Raw genomic sequence first — 19,534 nt, forward strand, 5'->3', positions numbered from 1 at the left:
GAGACCCTTTAATAGAGTTCCTCATAGTGTGGTCACTTCCAACCACAAAATTATTTTGATGATAATGCATAACTGTAACTCTGATACTTTTACAGATTATAATGGAAGTGTCGGATACTCAGGGTATATGATACATGACTTCAAAGTGAAAACCACTGCTTTAAGTCTTCCAAGAGGTGGGGCAGTTGGCCTGATGTTGCAGTTCCAGTACCCCATGCTTCCTCTTATTTGGTATTTTAGATTATTGCAACCCCTACTAAAAGCCTCCTACTCATCTTTTGTATATCTGAATTTACCATTTCAATTTTTGATCTTCTCTTTGAGTCTAGTCTAATTTTCATTACAAGGTTTCTAAGAAATTTGAATTTTTTCATCATGGACTGTTTTTGTTGTTGTTGTTGTTGTTGTTGTTTTGTTTTGTTTTGATTTCCCCCAAACCTTCTGAGAGGCAGCTACGGTCACCTCTATACCCACGCCTTAAAAAGCTAAAGCTGACAAGATTCACAAAAATTTCAACACTTCTATGTTTGAAACCATTGTATCACTTAGAATATTTCTTCAAAAATAAATTGGCTTCTGTTTGAATTTGTTGTTTATATTTGAGCTTTTAATTTAATTATAATATTCCCTCTTCCTTTTCCTCCCTACAAACTTCACTATATACCCTTCCTGCTCTTCTCCAAATTCATGACCTCACTTTTCATTATTATATATATATATGTACTTATAAATATATGAATATTCCTAAGTACAACCTGTTGCATCTGGGCATTGTTAGCTGTAAATATTTTTTTCAGGGCTGACCATTTGTCCTGTACAACCAATTTGTATACACTTCCCCTTTGAGGGCCACTTCCTCTACTCCAAGCTTTATTCAGTTATCTGTAGTTCTCTGTGTAGGGTTGAAGTCTTATGACTTTTTCTCATCCAGTTTGGCATGATCACTGGTTTTGTTCTTGTTCCATTCACTTTTGGGCAGCCATGAAGGTGAGATATTATGGGGCTAGCTTCTAACTAGGAAACAAGTCTTAGAGCAACACCCTCATCTGCTTCCTCTTGCCATCTTTCTGTTCCCTCCTCTACAATGTCCCCTGAGACTTAGGTGCAGGAATACTTTGTAGATGTGTACTCTGGGACTGGATTCCATGATTCTGAATATTGATGGTTGTTTTTGTTATAATGTCCAACTGTTGCATGTAGGAATTATCATAATGAGTGATAAAGACTCCATTTAACATAAAGACAGACTCTGAATGAGTCTGTGCGAAGTCTGTTTATGATGTTGGGTGATAAGAGGTGATGAGAAAGGTCTACGGTCTATATGTAGATAAAGGTAGGACAAGTGCTGGCAGAAACATATAAATTTCCACTTATTTTTAAAGTTCAATATGGCAATAATGACAACTAACCTTCTCAAAGAGACTAATTTCACTCATTTCTGTGTTCTTTTATGTTATCTTTATGTCCCCACCCCTTTTTTTATCTGATGAATCTGGGCTGTTGAGGTGTTTTGCATCTATCTATCTATCTATCTATCTATCTATCTATCTATCTATCTATACATCACCCTTTAAAGTATGCATTGATATTTTACATGATACATATTTATTCAGAGAAGACATTACTTTCCCTGGTACAGCAGCTACAGATGGTTTTGAGATACCATCTGCACTCTTGGAATTAGACCAAGGTCCTCTGAAAGAGTAGCCAGTGCTTTTTTTTTTTTTTTTTTTTTAGGTATTTTCCTCGTTTACATTTTCAATGCTATCCCAAAGGTCCCCCATACCCACCCCCCCCAATCCCCTACCCACCCACTCCCCCTTTTTGGCTCTGGCATTCCCCTGTACTGGGGCATATAAAGTTTGCAAGTCCAATGGGGCTCTGAGCCATCTAACTAGCTCCTAAGATACTTACTTTTATGCTTAAAATTTTTTTAGACAATCCACTTTGTTATATTGACATATTGTAAGACTTCTATTTTTTTGAAATTTCAGAGTTCTTTTCTTCCCCCTCTTATTGGACTTCAAATAGTTTGCTTCTATAAACAAAAGTCTAAACAAAAGTCATGGACTCCATGATTTTAATCTCTAGTTAAACATCTGTACATAGTTACTGAGAAACACTCATTATCTAGAGACTCTCATGAAGGCAACACAAATAGCCTTTGAATCTTATTGACCCTGTGATTGAGCCTTCTGCTCTTCAGTGTCAATCCACAAGTCATCTACCTTATCTACATTCTAAATGACTGCAAGAGATGATTATATCAGCAAAGATTTACGATCTCAGAGTATGATGATGCGGTTCTATTTCAAGGCTGTAATTTAGATCTGGGTTGGAGGAATACTAGAAGGTATGTGTGACAAACAGCACAATTTTAGTTTATTTGCTAATCAAAACTTATTTGGAAGTGATGGGAATTCTGATTCCTGTCCTTGTTTAAACGTGAGTCTTCTGTTCTCTCCTGTACTTGCCCAGATCAAAGGCTCAAAAATCATCTTCATAGTACCTATAAATAAACACATTAGAGACAAGATGTTGAGCAGACTTTTATACACACTAGAAAAAGGTAATATTTTTTCACTTCAGACAAGTATATTCATGAAGAACTCAATGGTTACAGCCAATCTTCAGGGAAGAGCAGCCCTTAGTACAGTTGGAGCATCATGATGGAAAGGAATAATTTTAGAGACCACCATTCCTGTGTTGCTCTGTTTATAAATGAAAATAAACTTTGCAAGAAAGATAGCTTTTGATAAAATTAACCAGCCTTGTTAATGTATAAGGCTTATAAGCATGAAAAGAAAATGGTGAAATTTTATTCTTTTCAAAAATAACTTTTATCAAAGAATCCATGGAAAATTTTAACTTAATTAGTTTTACTAAAAATAACTGAATAGTTGAATGAAGATATTTAAAAATACTAGAATGTAATGTCTAATTACAAAAAGCATGTTAACTGAAATAAATGAATTATTTACCTTATTTAAAATTTTGAAAAAGTATAATTACATTAAGTTAGTTGTATTTTTTAATAAGTTTCTATAGGTAAAAGTGCATACCATTTCTGTGCAGAAATATCAATATTTTATGTAAAATTTAGATTCCATGGTTATAAAAAGGGCAAAGTTGAAAATAAAGCTAAGCATTTCATTTCTTTTTTAAACCTTTTTAAAATTAACTTGTACCTCATTAAAGAGTTCATTAAACACTCATATGTGAAAATATGAAGCCCTTTATTGACCTTTCCATAGTTATGTGTTAAGCATTTGACATCTGTGAGTAGGTGAAATATAATGAGAATTCAAATAAATAAAACTGATACCCAGGAGTAAAAGGAATAAAGTTGAATGGGATGAGTAATAAATGCTGCTTCAAATGCACAAAGTTACCATTGTCTTTGAACCTATTTAATGGAGAAAAGCTTAAGATATATAAGGGGCTTTCAACTTCATAGGAAGAACAACAATATCAACCCACCAGACCCCCAGAGGTCCCTGGGACTAAACCAAAAGACTACACATGGTGGGACTCATGGCTCCAGCTGCATATGTAGCAGAGGATGGACTTATCTGGCATCAATGGGAGGAGAGACCCTTGGTCCTGTGAAGGCTTCATGCCCCAGTTTAGGGGAATTCGAGGGTGGTGACATTAGAGTGGGTGGGTGTGTGGGTGTGTGGGTGGGTGGGTGGGTAGGGGAGCACCCTCATAGAACCAGCGGGAGGGGGATGGAATAGGATGTTTGTGGAGGGGAAACCGGGAAACATTACATTACATTATGTACATTACATTACTTGAAATGTAAATAAAGTATCCATTTTTTTAAAAAAAGGAAAAAATAAAAATAAGCAAAAATGAAATTAAAGACTTAAAAATCCTTCTTGATATTCTTATGCAAGTAAAGGTCATGATCACCTTTGAACTCTGAGAGCAGATTCATGAGCGTATATGTACTTATCTCTGTCATAAGTAATATTAAAATTACAATAGTAGGTCAGCCTCCAGGGAGGGCTCTGATGCCGGGACTCAGACAAGATCTCCATCTTGTATCCCAGGTCTCTCAGAGACCAGTCCACACAGGAGAGTGCACGCAGAACACAAAAGAAACAGAGCTTCTTGGACAGGGTCCCTTCAGACCTTCATCCTCAGCCAGGAGGCAGAGCTGAGACCCAGACTTCTGAGCACCTTCCTTGCCAGAGGAGAGCTTCCCTGAAAAGAGTGCTCTGACCATTGGGACTCAGGAGAGAGTTGGACTCCCAGGAGTGCTGACAGAGGCTAACAGAATTACAGAAGAAACAAGCTCCAGCCAAAGGGAGCTAGAACATCTAACATCAGAGATTACCAGATGGCAAAAGTCAAATTTAAGAATCTTAGTAACAGAAACCAAGACCACTCAGCATCATCAGAACCAAGTACTCCCACCACAGCAAGTCCTGGATACCCCAACACACCCAAAAAGCAAGATTCAGATTTAAAATCATATTTCATTATGCTGGTAGAGGATTTTAAGAAGGGCATTAATAACTCAATTAAAGAAATACAGGAGAACACTGCTAAACAGGTAGAACTTCTTAAAGAGTAAGCACAAAAAACATTTAAAGACTTAGAGGAAAACACTGCTAAACAGGTAGAAGTTCTTAAAGAGGAAACACAAAATTCCCTAAAAGAATTTAAGGAAATCACAACCAAACAGGTGATGGAATTGAACAAAACCATCAAAGATCTAAAAATAGAAGTAGAAACAATAAGGAAAACCCAAAGAGAGACAACTCTGGAGATAGAAATCCTAGGAAAGAAATCAGGAAACATAGATGAGAGCATCAGCAACACAATAAAAGAGATGGAAGAGAGAATCTCAGGTGCAGAAGATTCCACAGAAAACATGGACAAAACAATTAAAGGAAATGCAAAATGTAAAAATATCCTAACTCAAAACATCCAGGAAATCCAGGACACAATGAGAAGACCAAACATAAGGATAACAGGTATACATGAGAATGAAGATTTTCAACTTAAAAGGCCAGTAAATATCTTCAACAAAACTGTAGAAAAAAACTTCTCTAACCTAAAGAAAGAGATGCCAATGAACAAACAAGAAGCCTACAGAACTATAATAGACAGGACTAGAAAAGAAATTCCTCCTAACACATATTAATCAAAACAACAAATGAACTAAATAAAGATAGAATATTAAAAGCAGTAAGGGAAAAAGGTCAAGAAAGGCAGACTTATTGGCATTACACCAGACTTTTCACCAGAGTCTAGGAAAGCCAGAAGATCCTGGATAGACGTTATACAGACACTAAGAGAACACAAATGCCAGCCAGGCTACTATACCCACTAAAACTCTCTATTACCATAGATGGAGAAACCAAAGTATTCCATGACAAAACCAAATTCATACAATATATTTCCACAAATCCAACCCTTCAAAGGATAATAAAGGGAAAACTCCAACAAAAGGAGAGAAATGACGCCCTAGAAAAAGCAAGAAAGTAATCCTTCAACAAACCTAAAAGAAGACAGACTCAAGAACAGAATCCCAGCTCTAACAACAACAACAACAACAACAACAACAACAACAAAAAAGGGAAGCCACAATTACTTTTCCTTAATATGTCTAAATATCAATGGACTCAATTTTCCAATAAAAAGACATAGACTAACAGACTGGCTACATAAACAGAACCCAACACTTTACTGCATACAGGAAACCCACCTCAGGGACAAAGACAAACACTACCTCAGAGTAAAAGGCTGGAAAACAATTTTCCAAGCAAATGTTCCAAAGAAACAAGCTGGAGTAGCCATTCTAATATCTAACAAAATTGACTTCCAACCCAAAGTTATCAAAATAGTCAAGGAGGGGTACTTCATACTCATCAAAGTCAAGATGAATTATCAATTCTGAATATATATATATATATATATATATAAATATATATATATTTATATATATATATATATATATTCCAAATGCAAGGGCATCCACGTTCATTAAAGAAACTATAGTAAAGCTCAAAGCACACATTACACCACACACAATAACAGTGGGAGACTTCAACACCCCACTCTTATCAATGGACAGATTCTGGAAACAGAAACTAAACAGAGACACACTGAAACTAACAGAAGTTATAAAACAAATAGATTTAACAGATATCTACAGAATATTTCATACTAAAACAAAAGGATACATCTTCTTCTCAGCAACTCATGGTACCTTCTCCAAAATTGACCATATAATTGGTCATAAAACAGGCATGAACACATACAACAAGATTGAAATAATCCCATGCATCCTATCAGATCACCACTGACTAAGGCTGGTCTTAAATACCAACAAAAACAACTGAAAGCAAACATATACATGGAAGCTGAATAACACACTACTCAATGATAACTTGGTCAAAGAAGAAATAAAGAAATTAAAGACTTTTTCGAGTTTAAGGAAAATGAAGGCAAAACATATCAAAACATAAGAGACACAATGAACATAGTGCTAAGAGGAAAACTTAGAGCTCTATGTGCCTCCAAAATGAACTGAAGAGAGCTTACACTAGCAACTTGACAGCACATATGAAAGCTCTAGAACGAAAAGAAGCAAATAAATCCAAGAGGGGTAGAAGGCAGGATTTAATCAAACTCAGGCTGAAATCAACCAAGTGGAAAAAAAGAACTATACAAAGAATCAAACAATCCAGGAGCTGGTTTTTTTTTTTTTTTTTTTGAGAATATCAGTAAGATAGATAAACCCTTAGCTGGATGAACTAGAGGGCACAGGGGCATTATCCTAATTAACAAAATCAGAAATGAAAAGGGAGATATAACAACAGAACCTGAGAAAATTAAAAACCTCATCAGATCCTACTACAAAAGGCTATACTCAACAAAACTGGAAAACCTGGATGAAATGGACAATTATCTAGACAGATATCAGGTACCAAAGTTAAATAAGAATCAGATTAATGATCTAAACAGTCCCATATCCCCTGAAGAAACAGAAGCAGTCATTAATACGCTTCCCACAAAAAAAGCCCAGGACCAGATGAGTTTAGTGAAGAGTTATATGAGACCTTCAAAGAAGACATAATTCCAATTCTCCTCAAACTATTACACAAAATAGAAACCTAAGGTACTCATTTATTCTATGAAGCCACAATCACTATGATACCTAAACCACACAAAGACTCAACAAAGAGAACTTCAGCCCAATTTTCCTTATGAATATCGATGCAAAAATACTCAACAAAATTCTCGCTAACCTAATCCAAGAACACATGAAAACGATCATCTATCATGATAAAGTAGGCTGCATCTCAGAGATGCAGGGATGGTTTAATATGTGGAAATGCATCAATGTAATCCTGTATATAAAGAAACTCAAAGACAAAAACCACATGATCATGTTGTTAGATGCTGAGAAAGCATTTGTCAAAATCCAAAACCCTTTCATGATAGAAGTCTTGGAAAGATCAGGAATTCAAGGCCCATACCAAAACATAATAAAGGCAATATACAACAAACCAGTAGCCAACATTAAACTAAATCGAGAGAAACTTGAAGCAATCCCACTAAAATCAGGGACTAGACAAGTCTGCCCACTTTCTCCCTACCTATTCAATATAGTACTTGAAGTCCTAGCCAGAGCAATTAGACAGCAAAAGGAGGTCGATGGGATACAAATTGGAAAGGAAGAAGTCAAAATATCACTATTTACAGATGATATGATAATATATATAAGTGACCCTAAAAATTCCACCAGAGAACTCCTAAACATGATAAACAGCTTCAGTGCAGTATAGCTGGATATGAAATTAATTCAAACAAATCAGTGGCCTTTCACTACAGAAAGAATAAACAGGATGAGAAAGAAATTAGGGTAACAACACACTTCACAATAGTCACAAATAATAGAAAATACCTTGGTGTGACTCTAAGAAAGGAAGTGAAAGATTTGTATGATAAGAACTTCAAGTCTCTGAAGAAAGAAATCTAAGAAGATCTCAGAAGATGGAAAGATCTCCCATGCTCATGGTTGGGCAGGATTAATATAGTAATGCAATCCCTATCAAAATTTCAACTCAATTCTTCACCAAGTTAGAAAGGGCAATTTGCAAATTCATCTGGAAAAACAAAAAACCTAGGATAGCAAAAATTGTTCTCAACAATAAAAGAACCTCTGGTGGAATCACCATGCCTGACCTCAAGCTGTACTACAGAGCAATTGTGATTAAAAACGGTATGGTACTGGTACAGGAACAGACAGGTAGATCAATGGAATAGAATTGAAGACCCAGAGACGAACCAACACACCTATGATCACTTGATCTTTGACAAAGGAGCTAAAACCCTCCAGTGGATAAAAGACAGCATTTTCAACAAATGGTGCTGGCTCAACTGGTCATTATCATGCAGAAGAATGTGAATAAATCCATTCTTATCTCCTTGTACAAAGTCAAGTCTAAATGGATCAAGGAACTCCATATAAAACTAGAGACACTGAAACTTATAGAGAAAGTGGGGAAAATCAGTTTGGAGGTTCCTCAGTAAATTGGATATAGTACTACCAGAAGATCCAGTAATACCTCTCCTGGGCATATACCCAGAAGATATTCCAACGTGTATTAAGGACACATTCTCCACTGGGTTCATAGCAGACTTATTTATAATAGCCAGAAGCTAAAAAAACAAAAAAAAAAAAACAACAACAACAACAAAAAACCCAGATGTCCCTCAACAGAGGAATGGACACAGAAATGTGGTACATTTACACAATGGAGTACTACTCAGCTATTAAAAACAATTAATTTATGAAATTCTTAGGCAAATAGATGGATCTAGAGGATGTCATATTAAGTGAGGTAACCCAGTCATGAAAGAACACATATGATATGCACTCACTGATATGTGGATATTGGCCCAGAAACTTAGAATAACCAAGATACAATTTTCAAAAACATGAAACTCTAGAAAAAGGAAGACCAAAGTGTGGATACTTTGTTCCTTCTTAGAATGGGGAACAAAATACCCATGGAAGGAGTTACAGAGACAAAGTTCGGGGCAGAGCCTGAAGGAAAGACCATCCAAAGACTGCCCCACCTGGTGATCCATCTCATAAACAACCATCAAACCCAGATACTATTGCATATGCCAGCAAGATTTTGCTGACAGTACCCTGATATAGCTATCTCTTGTGAGGCTATGCCAGTACCTGGCAAATACAGAAGTGAATGCTCACAGTCATCTATTGGATGGAACACATGGCCTCCAATGAAGGAGCTAGAGAAAGTACCCAGGGAGCTAAAGGGGTCTACAAACCCATAGGAGGAACAACAATATGAACTAACCCCTCCCCATATCTTGTGTCTCTAGTTGCATATGTAGCAGAGGGTGGCCTAGTAGGCCATCAATTGGAGGAGAGTTCCTTGGTCTTGTGAAGATTATATGCCCCAGTACAAGGGAATGTCAGGGCCAGGAAGCTGGACTGAGTGGGTTGGGGAGCAGGGGAGGGTATAGGGGACTTTCAGAGAGGAAACTAGGAAAGGGGATAGCATTTGAAATGTAAATGATGGAAATATCTAATAAAATATAAAATTAAAAAAATAAAATTAAAAAATAAAAACAAGAATCATAATAGTTATGAATATTAGATGTGAACTATAGCATCTTTTTATTTTGTATTATACCTAATAAACATTATAAATTCAAGTGTTCTTCCCATAAATAGATCACAGTAGAGAATGTCTTGTGGATATTTGTTAATACATTAAATAAATATAAAAGTATGATAGAGAATAAGTATATTAAACAATATTTCCTTCCTTTTTATTTGTATTATATATTTATTTTGGTCTGAAGTGAACATATAAAATATACTATTAAACATGAACACGAAAATGCACCTATTTTACTTTTTGAATTGAAATGTTTCAAACTTTGACTTCGAGTTTTGATCAATTATGATGTAATATATAAGCCATTAATGATTCGTTTCAATGTAATCATTGGGTTTCAAACTCTTTTCTATCTGAAACTTGATGTCGCCAATCATTGTCTTTTAATTTTGTCAAATCATTCTTCATGATAGATTTAACTCAAATGCTCCTCTATCATCTAAAATTGGTAATTATCTATAGAATATATTTATAGAAACAACAATTATAAAAGTTAAATCCTTAATTTGAAAATTACCTTTAAATTTCAGAAACAATAGAATTATAAATTTCTAATGGATTTCTTCCTAGTTCTATATCATCAACTTGCTTTTCACAAGTAAGGCCATGGACAGAATTTTCTGTGTGAATCATCACTTGCAGCATAAACATCTAGAGTTAAGAAAAGTTGAAAATTACCATGTAGTCTTACCATATATTCTTCATTCTCCTAAAAGAATATGTCCTCTACAAGACTGCATTTCTCCAAAGACTATAGCAAATTTATTGTGTTTGCTAACACTTTTATAGACTTGGTGTAGCCTGAACTCTTGACTGAGGCTTGTAAGTTAACATCCAGACTTCAAATAACTCTCTATCCATTTGCACACAACTTTGTACAGAGTTTACTAAAAGGTTTAAATAGGAGTAAGTATTTAAATAGGAGTAAGTATTTAAATAGGAGTAAGTAAGATAGATTAGTAAGTATTTACTATCTGTGAAACATAATGTTCATAAACATTCAATAGACTACTATTGTTTGGTTTGGTGATCTTTATTATTAAAATAGAACTTTGCAAATGATACAAACATCAATTACAAAAACCAAACCCAATGTATAAACAACTCAATGAAATTGTATACAATTAGAAGAGGCATTTGAAGTTATACATTAACTTTTATACTTTTACTACTCAATAGTTTTATGAATCTACCAAAAAAAGACACACAAAAATTCATGATAGAAGTAGAATTAGAAAACATATTAGCTTTTTATTCTCTACCAAAGCAAATGTCAATTACTTTATTCAGTCCTCCCTCATCTCATCATATATCTCTTTTTCTACTTTTCTTCCTGTTATCATATACCCACCTGTACTTTTGCTACAAAGTACATATATTTATGAATAGGTTCTACACACTAGAGAGAACATGCATGCTTTATTCTGAGATTGTATGACCTTAAAAAGTCACATTTTAAGACAACCAAATTTCCTACTAGTTTTAAAATTCTGCTTTAGATCTGCTGAATACTAGATATTATTCATATATACATATACTTATGTTTATGCATACATACATTTTATTTTCTACTTATTTACAATTTCAGTAATTCCAAGTAATTGCTAAGGTGAAAAGAAAAATAATAATAATACTGATTTCATGAAACAATAAGCTAGAGGCAGAATAACACATATACTACTCACAAATATTTGAAATTTTAATATTCATCTCCTAGATGTAAGACTGTTTTTGTGTCAAAGTGTAGTTGTAAAGATTAGAAGTCAACCTGATTAAATATTTATCTACCTGCAAAATAACAAACAAACATAAGCTAAGCATAATGATAGTGGTACAAAACTAAAATTATAAATGTTACATTAAATAAGAACATGGAAAAGTTGTTGAGGTGCCAGAGATTATGAAAAAAATGCATTTGTCTCAACTAAACCAAACTTTTATTTAAAAAAAAAATATGCCAGGTAACAGGAAGTTAAACAATGATTTTCTCATGATATCAAGGTTCACGTCTTTTGTAATTATTTGGAAATAATAAGATTTTTTATTTATCTATTCTGTGAATGAACATTTCTTCTGCATTTATATATATATATAATGTGCCTGCCTGGTGCCTAACAAGGCCAGGGGTGGGAACAATCCCTCTGAACTGGGGTTGCAGTTCACTAGTTGGTTGCTGGGAATCATCTCATTTCAGCGAGTGCTTTTTGACACCAAGCCATTTCTCAAGTCCATGTTAAAAATTTTAACATTTTAATAATTACTAAAGGTCAACATATATCTTCTAAACATTGTCATTGGGGGTTAGTAGGTACTAGATAAAGATTCATAGGTTCATACCCTAAGAATTTACTTGGGCTGACTTTTGAGAAGAAACGTAAAACCACATTGTTTTATAGGCAGAAAGGGTAGAGATGAATCATTCTCCAGACATGGTAGATAAGACTGCCGGAAAGCAGTGTATTAGCTCCTTCCAGTGAAATCCAGCCTGAGGTTCAGATCCTTTTTCTTCTTATCTGTCCTGTACTTGTTATGCCATAGAGTGTCTCCTTCTTTCTCAGCACTGAATAATGAATGTTTTCTGTTGTCAAGTCCCTTCTTTTATTTGTTCCCTTCCTATGTACAAATCTGAGAAACAGTCATTCAGTACAAACATTAAGTTGAGCCGTTTCTAGCAGCCCGCTGGGTATTCCTAGGTGCTGGGTTTTGTAAGGACACATTTCCTTCTTGACAGGATAATAATTTGATTACCCTGATTACGTGTTCTCCAGGCACAATCTCCATTCCAGGCTGATTGCTCTCAGTTTTATTATAGAAACGCCTCAAGGCATGGTTAGTTTTGTAGAGAGAAAATGTTCTACCTCTTTAAGAGATTTTGTTTCCATGTTCAAATGCAGCACTGAAGTCTTCTAATACACAAGTTTATGCTTTAAATAATGAGAAAGATTTTATTTTATGGAGGTTTTGTTTTTGGTTTTGTTTTGCTTTGTTTTTGAAGTTTTAACACAGTACAGATTTGCCAAAGAAGTCACTGACTTAGGAACAATATAGAAAAGAGAAATATAAAGTTTGAAATCACAGTTTCAGAAAATACTGTCCTTATCTCTTTCATACTAAATGTGTTCTCTGGGTACAAAACAGTTCATTTCATGATACAGTATCACTCCATGGTGTCAGGTGAATGATAATCATCACATTCCACAAGCAAACACAAAGTGGGGCCGAATTTCTCTGCTCTTCAATTTCTTGTAGTTGAGAGCAAGCAGAGATCAACAAAATCATCGCATCCCATGAAACAGTTAACGAGAAATCTTAATGGTAATGATTACAGACAAGTACACATATCCAATATCATCCAAAGAGACACATAGAACAATAGACTGGGGATGAAGGAGCCCACTTGGAATAAGCATTAATGTTTTTCTCTGCCCTGGGGAAAATGAGTTGGTATGTACCAGAAATGCAGCTATTCTATCCCTCTACATGTTAATATGCAAAGGTAAAATAAGAAAGTTATTATTGTAGTTTTAAGACAGCCTCTACCTATATTTGCTTAAATCCAATATGGAAATAGAATTTGGTTTCTTTGTGTTAGCAAAAGCTGTATTAACTTTTCCTGGCCCTTGAGGCACTGTGGGTGTGGCTGCTAAGTCACATGTTTATCAAGAGGTAGCAGAGTGGAGAGACAGTATGACTATGCTCAGTGTTCTGATCTAGGAACATCTGAATGATCAATAGCCTAACACTACTGAAAAATGTGAACTTGATAAATGTGAATCTGGATCAATAGGTCTTGGACAGGGAGCTACCCTAAGATGATGACTACTTTAGTTCAGGTACATCTGGATAAGCTTTCCACAGGACAGGAAGCAAGCCTGCCTGGAACCACAGGATGTAGGCAGCAGTAAGCCGAGACCAATGGTTTCTTGGGTGGGCTAGTAGAAGAGTGAGCTTGAAACAAACATCAGACAAGCACCAAGGGGCATGGACAGTGACAAGCCTGTGTGTGTGTGTGTGTGTGTGTGTGTGTGTGTGTGTGTGTGTGTGTGTGTGTGTGGTTCATACCATGTTTAGGATGACCCCAGCCTGGTGACACCAAAATGCATGAGCTGGGACTCCTGAGAGGAACCCCGATACTCAGAAAGCCCCAGTACCACTAAGTGGTGCAAGTGAGTGGTGGAGAAATTGAAAAATTGAAAAGAAAGAGAAACAAAAGGATGTGGGAACAACAAAAAGGCAAAACTAGAGGGGTAGTGAGGAAAAGCCTTTTATTAGTAGCTGGTGATACCTGCTGAGACAATGGTGGCATCCTTATCTGTGCTGAGAGTGGGAATCACATATTGATACAGGTAAACTCCCTAGCCACTGGGGACATTTTGATGTTGGAGGGCTGTTCAGAACATACCCTACCACTCACCTGGACATCATGAGAGTACTTGCCTTACACACATGAGAGCCCAGTAGCTGACCCTGCCTATAGCCAGTGATAGTAGTATTTGGGAGAGCACATTGTTGGAACTGTGGGTTAGTTAGTCCAAACAATTCAGCATTGGAGAGTTGCCTCTACCACTCAACTCCCTGTGGTGGCATGGACAAGGGAGAGAGATATCACCCCTCACCACCACCAGCAGGCAGGAGACCTCGCCCTGGAGTCATGCGAGCAGGGGAGAAGGTCCTTGTCCTTTACCAGTTGGAGGACTGAAAGGGATGAGTGTAGGAGAGCCAGTCCCGTGTTCTCTCTGCTGTTTGGTGGTGTTGGCAGGAACAAATTTCCATCTCTTCCTTTTGTCCTCTACACCAGAGGCTAGCGTAGAGTTGGCTCAGATGATGTCATGAGAGCAGGAGAGCTGTCCCTGCCCCTCTTATGCTATAGCACTTGGGAGAGCAGGCTCTGCACCTCACAGAGACAGTACAGTAGAAATGGTAGTAGTGTCGGTGAGCAGGCAGGAGAGTATGAGCATGGGAAAGCTGCCACTGCCTCTTGCCTGCTATGCAGCAGTGTCCCCAACCCTTGCCCCTTGCCAGTTTGAGCAAGTAGGAGAGATGGCACTGGGGTCATGAAAGCAAGAGAGATAGTCCTGACCCACACAGGCTGCAGCACTTAGGAGCAGGCCCTGCACCTTTCCTGGACAGCATAGTAGAGCTCTTGTCTGCTTGGCTGTGGCAGAGATGAGGTAGAGACACCCACTTTCCCTTGTCCTTGTCCTTCACCATCTGTGGCCCACGGTAAAGCTGGCCCCCAGAATTGTGAATGAGAGAACTGGCATGTCCTTCACTGACTGTAGAACTGAGGAGAGCATGGCTTTGTGCCTTGTCTGGGCAGCAGGGTAGAGGTGGCCCTGGTATAGGGGGCTTGCTGGAGAGACAGGCCTGAGGGTGTGAGAGCTGCAGAGCTGACAGTCTCTGATTCCTCTCAGGCCCAGGTCTAGTGCTTTCAATACACATTGTCCTGTTGCAAATACCCCCAATCACAAAATTATTTTGTTGCTACTTTACAACTGCAATTTGCTACTGTTACGAATCCTAATGTAAGTATCTAGTATGGAGGATATCTCTTATCTGTTATGGAGTGTCTCCACTTGGTAAGAACCACTAACCAAAGAAACTGAATCTAGGAAGAAATGGGTTAGTTTGAAGAACTGCAGAGGACATTGATATGCAATTGCAAACAAACTAGGTGTTTTATTTATGTAGAAGTTTGCTAAGTCTGTGTAGGATAGTGCATAGTAATTATTTTCAGGATGATGAAGTAATAATTTTCATTTATTATTTTAGTTTTATACCTGCCTGTTTTGGGGAGCTGATGTAATGGAAATTTGTTTTTCTCCAAGAATAATTGGTCAATCTCTGAGATATTTTTAAATTTGTAAAATAACTTTATATAAGTAACATATTTTGATAAATACTTTAAATTTTCATGCAGTATTTACCCCAAGTCTTCCCACATTAACTCTCTCCTCTCTTTCCTTTCCACTTTGACCCTCACCTCTTATGATTTTATTTCTTTTTTAAGATGAGACTATATTATAGCAGATGTCCTCGTCCTCTGGCTCTGAACATCTCTCTGCCCATGTTTCTGCCTTGAATCTTTGGTTTAGGGCTTTGGCCATACATATTTTAGTTGGGCATAGGTCATCCCACAGATATTTGTTCTTTGCACTTTGAATGGATGGACTTTTCTGTAAAGATCTCCATTTGCTGCGAAAAATAAAAAAAAAATAAAGTTTCTTCAATGAGGAGCGAAGCTCCAGGCATGTGTAATTATCAAGATAAGATTTTGAATGCAGTAAGAAATCTTATCATTTGGGAAAGAGACAGGAGTTTGTTATCCTTTAGATTCCACGTCATAACTTGCTGTAGGAAATTGGCCAAAGTGTCATGTCATGAATTCCCTTCAATTTTGTAAGTCTAAATTTCAAGTAAATAGTGTTGGTTACTGCCAGGATAAACACCTCTATTGTACCATTTAGAATATCTTCATGATTTCTGTATATTTTACAGTTCCTAGACATCACAGCTAGAAAGAACTATTGATTGCTGTTCTCCCTTAGCAACTTGCATAGCTCTATCTGATACTTTCGTATCTTGTCCTAAGAAAGAAGAACAAAATATTATACCTTCAGCAAAAGGATGTATACCTTCAAGCAAAGATAGCAATAGTCCACATTTTGGAGTATCTTTCAGCTCATCTGATCAACAATTCAGAAACAGCTTTTCTATGCTTACTCCTTTAATTCAGGCACTTGGCATGGTGGGAGAGACAGGTAGAATTCTGTGAATCCATGGCCAGATTTGTATGTATAGAGAGTTTCAGGCAAGGTGGGGCCACATAGTCAGACTCTGAATAAATGATACATTGCCATTTCAGACAGATATTATAGGACACTAATCCATAAATGCTAGTATGTAATTACAAAGAGGTTTATTGTCTAATATATTCATACTCAACAATATGGGAAGATACTCTGTGCAGGTTGGCCTGGGAGTTTTCACCTAAAACGAGCTCCAGTTTAAGCTGCTAGGTTATAGTGCATGATATTAAGTAATATAGTTCAAAAGCATACACACCAACTTAAACCGTGCTTTATCGCCTTTTCTTCTGAAAGTATAATTTTATTTGAAATCCTTATTGAAATAAAAAGGAGGCCTCAAAAAATTGTGGAGAACAGACTTTTTCTATGAATAAACACTTAAACTTTAAATAAATGCAATTTTTCTGTATAAAGAACATAATGGTTTTTATTCTGCCATCACACAATGCATCCTTTTTTTCCCAAAGCGGCATGAAAATATCAAAAAATGTATTATCACTCCGAAAGAGATGTTTTTCTTTTATTGCAAGCTTAACTCTCCAAATACAAAATGTTCTCAATCTACATAAGGGGTGATAAGATCCTATGTGTTTCAGTTGTGTTAAATCAACATGCAGTTTGAACTGTTTTAACTAACCAGGATTGTAATTATTAAGCTATTACTATTGAGAAACATATTGTGTTTTGAAGATCAAGCACAGCTGGGAGACGCACGCCACCTCAAGTGCCAGATGCTCCTTTCCATCATTTGTTTACATTTACTCAAACATAAACATGAATGAGCAGAGGAATGAGGAGGTGCCAAGCAGGCTTTTAGTCGGAATTTGTGAACTTTTTCTTACATTAATTAATTTTTTAGTTACTGTTTTCATTTCTCTTTTATTTTTGAGATTAAACTATATTTGAAACATTTCTTTCTTCCCATCCCCCCCAAACCCTCACATATATGTCTCCTTGCTCTCTTTCAAATTTATTCTCCCTTTTCACTAGCTATTGGTATTCTCTTATATGTATTTAAATATATATTCAAAATATAATTTACTCAGTCTGTATAATGTTATTCCTACCTATGTAATTAGTGTGTTCTGCCCTGACTATTTCTTTTTACTTTGAGAATTGTTTCCATGCCTGTAGTTTTGTGTGTTGGGTTGGGGATGCAGGATTTATCCTCTGTTCACGTTGGCATGACTCTTGTTGCTGACCTTGCCAGATCCTGCTTGGATATTCATGTGGTGAGGATTTACGAATATAACTCCTGAAATTATTAATTCATACAATCTCATAGCCAACAATTCCTAACCCTGTGGCCCTTATACTTCTGCTTCCATGTTTCCTGAGCTTTAAGTGCAAAAGTTGGCTTTGGGCTGCAGTCATTGCAACTGGTCTCCACAACTATTTATTTTAAATGGTCATGGTCTTCTACAATGTTTGTTCTCCATCTGTTACATAGAAAAGATTCCTTGATGAGGGATAAGGACTACACTTATCTGTGGTTACGGACAAATATTTAGATTGTAATTAGGAATTGTGCTGGTTTAATAGAGTTGTAGTTATCCAATTTTTAAAAATAATTCATGGCTTCCCTAGCTACGTGTAGTTGTAAAGATTTCTAGTACCAGTCATGATTTCACTCTTACTGTTGACTTGTAAAAATAACAAAAAGAAGTATGTAAAAATAGCATGAAGGTTTTAAATTAAACTGTATAAACAAAAGAGGTAAGCTTCTATCAAATGTAGTTGTATTAGTTACTTTTCTGTTGCTATGAGAGGTCACATGGTGAAGGAAATTTATTTAAGGGAAGACTTAACTGGGTTTACACTTAAGGATAAGAGTGTCTTATGACAGCACTGAGGCTTTTCAGAAAGTGGTGGGCTTGGTGGCAAGTGAAGAAAGCTAAGTGCATGCATTTTAAATGATAAGTAGTGAACAGAGAGCAGACTGGACATAGGTGAGGTTGTGCATAATCGAGCCCACTACCAGAAACACATCTCTCAAACAAGCCATACCTCTTAAATCTCTCTGCACAGTGAATGGAAATGGAAGAATTAGAAGATGGTAGGAGTGGGAAGAGTGATGGAGAGTTAGAGATCACAAGAAGAGTTTTCAAAACCATACCAACTTTTACAAAGCAGTCAGTGAAAGTTTTTTTTTTTAATTTTTATTTATTTATTTTTATTTTTTCTCTTTTTTTTTAATTAGGTATTTTCCTCGTTTACATTTCCAATGCTATCCAAAAAGTCCCCCATACCCACCCAATCCCCTGCCCACCCACTCCCCCTTTTTGGCCCTGGCGTTCCCCTGTACTGGGGCATATAAAGTTTGCAAGTCCAAAGGGCCTCTCTTTCCAGTGATCGCTGACTAGGCCATCTTTTGATACATATACAGCTAGAGTCAAGAGCTCCGGGGTACTGGTTAGTTCATATTGTTGTTCCACCTATAGGGTTGCAGTTCCCTTTAGCTCCTTGGGTACTTTCTCTAGCTCCTCCATTGGGGGCCCTGTGACCCATCCAATAGTTGACTATGCGCATCCACTTCTGTGTTTGCTAGGCCCAGGCATAGTCTCACAAGAGACAGCTATATCTGGGTCCTTTCAGCAAATTCTTGCTAGTGTATGCAATGGTGTCAGCGTTTGGAAGCTGATTATGGGATGGATTCCTGGATATGGCAATCACTAGATGGTTCATCCTTTCGTCACAGCTCCAAATTTTGTCTATGTAACTCTTTCCATGGGTGTTTTGTTCCCATTTCTAAGAAGGGGCAAAGTGTCCACACTTTGGTCTTCGTTCTTCTTGAGTTTCATGCGTTTAGCAAATTGTATCTTATATCTTGGGTATCCTAAGTTTCTGGGCTAATATCCACTTATCAGTGAGTACATATTGTGCGAGTTCCTTTGTGATTGGGTTACCTCACTCAGGATGATGCCCTCCATGTCCATCCATTTGCTTAGGAATTTCATAAATTCATTCCTTTTAATAGCTGAGTAGTACTCCATTGTGTAAATGTACCACATTTTCTGTATCCATTCCTCTGTTGAGGGGCATCTGGGT

General features: G+C 36.7%; 1 protein-coding gene and 1 non-coding gene across 9 annotated transcripts in view; both read left to right on the forward strand.

Moving 5' to 3' along the window:
• Cdh18 (cadherin 18) overlaps window positions 1-19,534 on the forward strand; it is a 928,594-nt gene that overhangs the window by 592,547 nt on the left and 316,513 nt on the right. The window lies entirely within an intron of this gene.
• Window positions 13,290-13,421, forward strand: Gm24656. The gene has a single exon (XR_003951691.1). It is a non-coding gene; the product is annotated as a small nucleolar RNA SNORA17 (small nucleolar RNA).

The sequence above is a fragment of the Mus musculus genome, chromosome 15 (assembly GCF_000001635.26).
Source record: "Mus musculus strain C57BL/6J chromosome 15, GRCm38.p6 C57BL/6J".
Taxonomy (NCBI): Eukaryota; Metazoa; Chordata; class Mammalia; order Rodentia; family Muridae; genus Mus; species Mus musculus.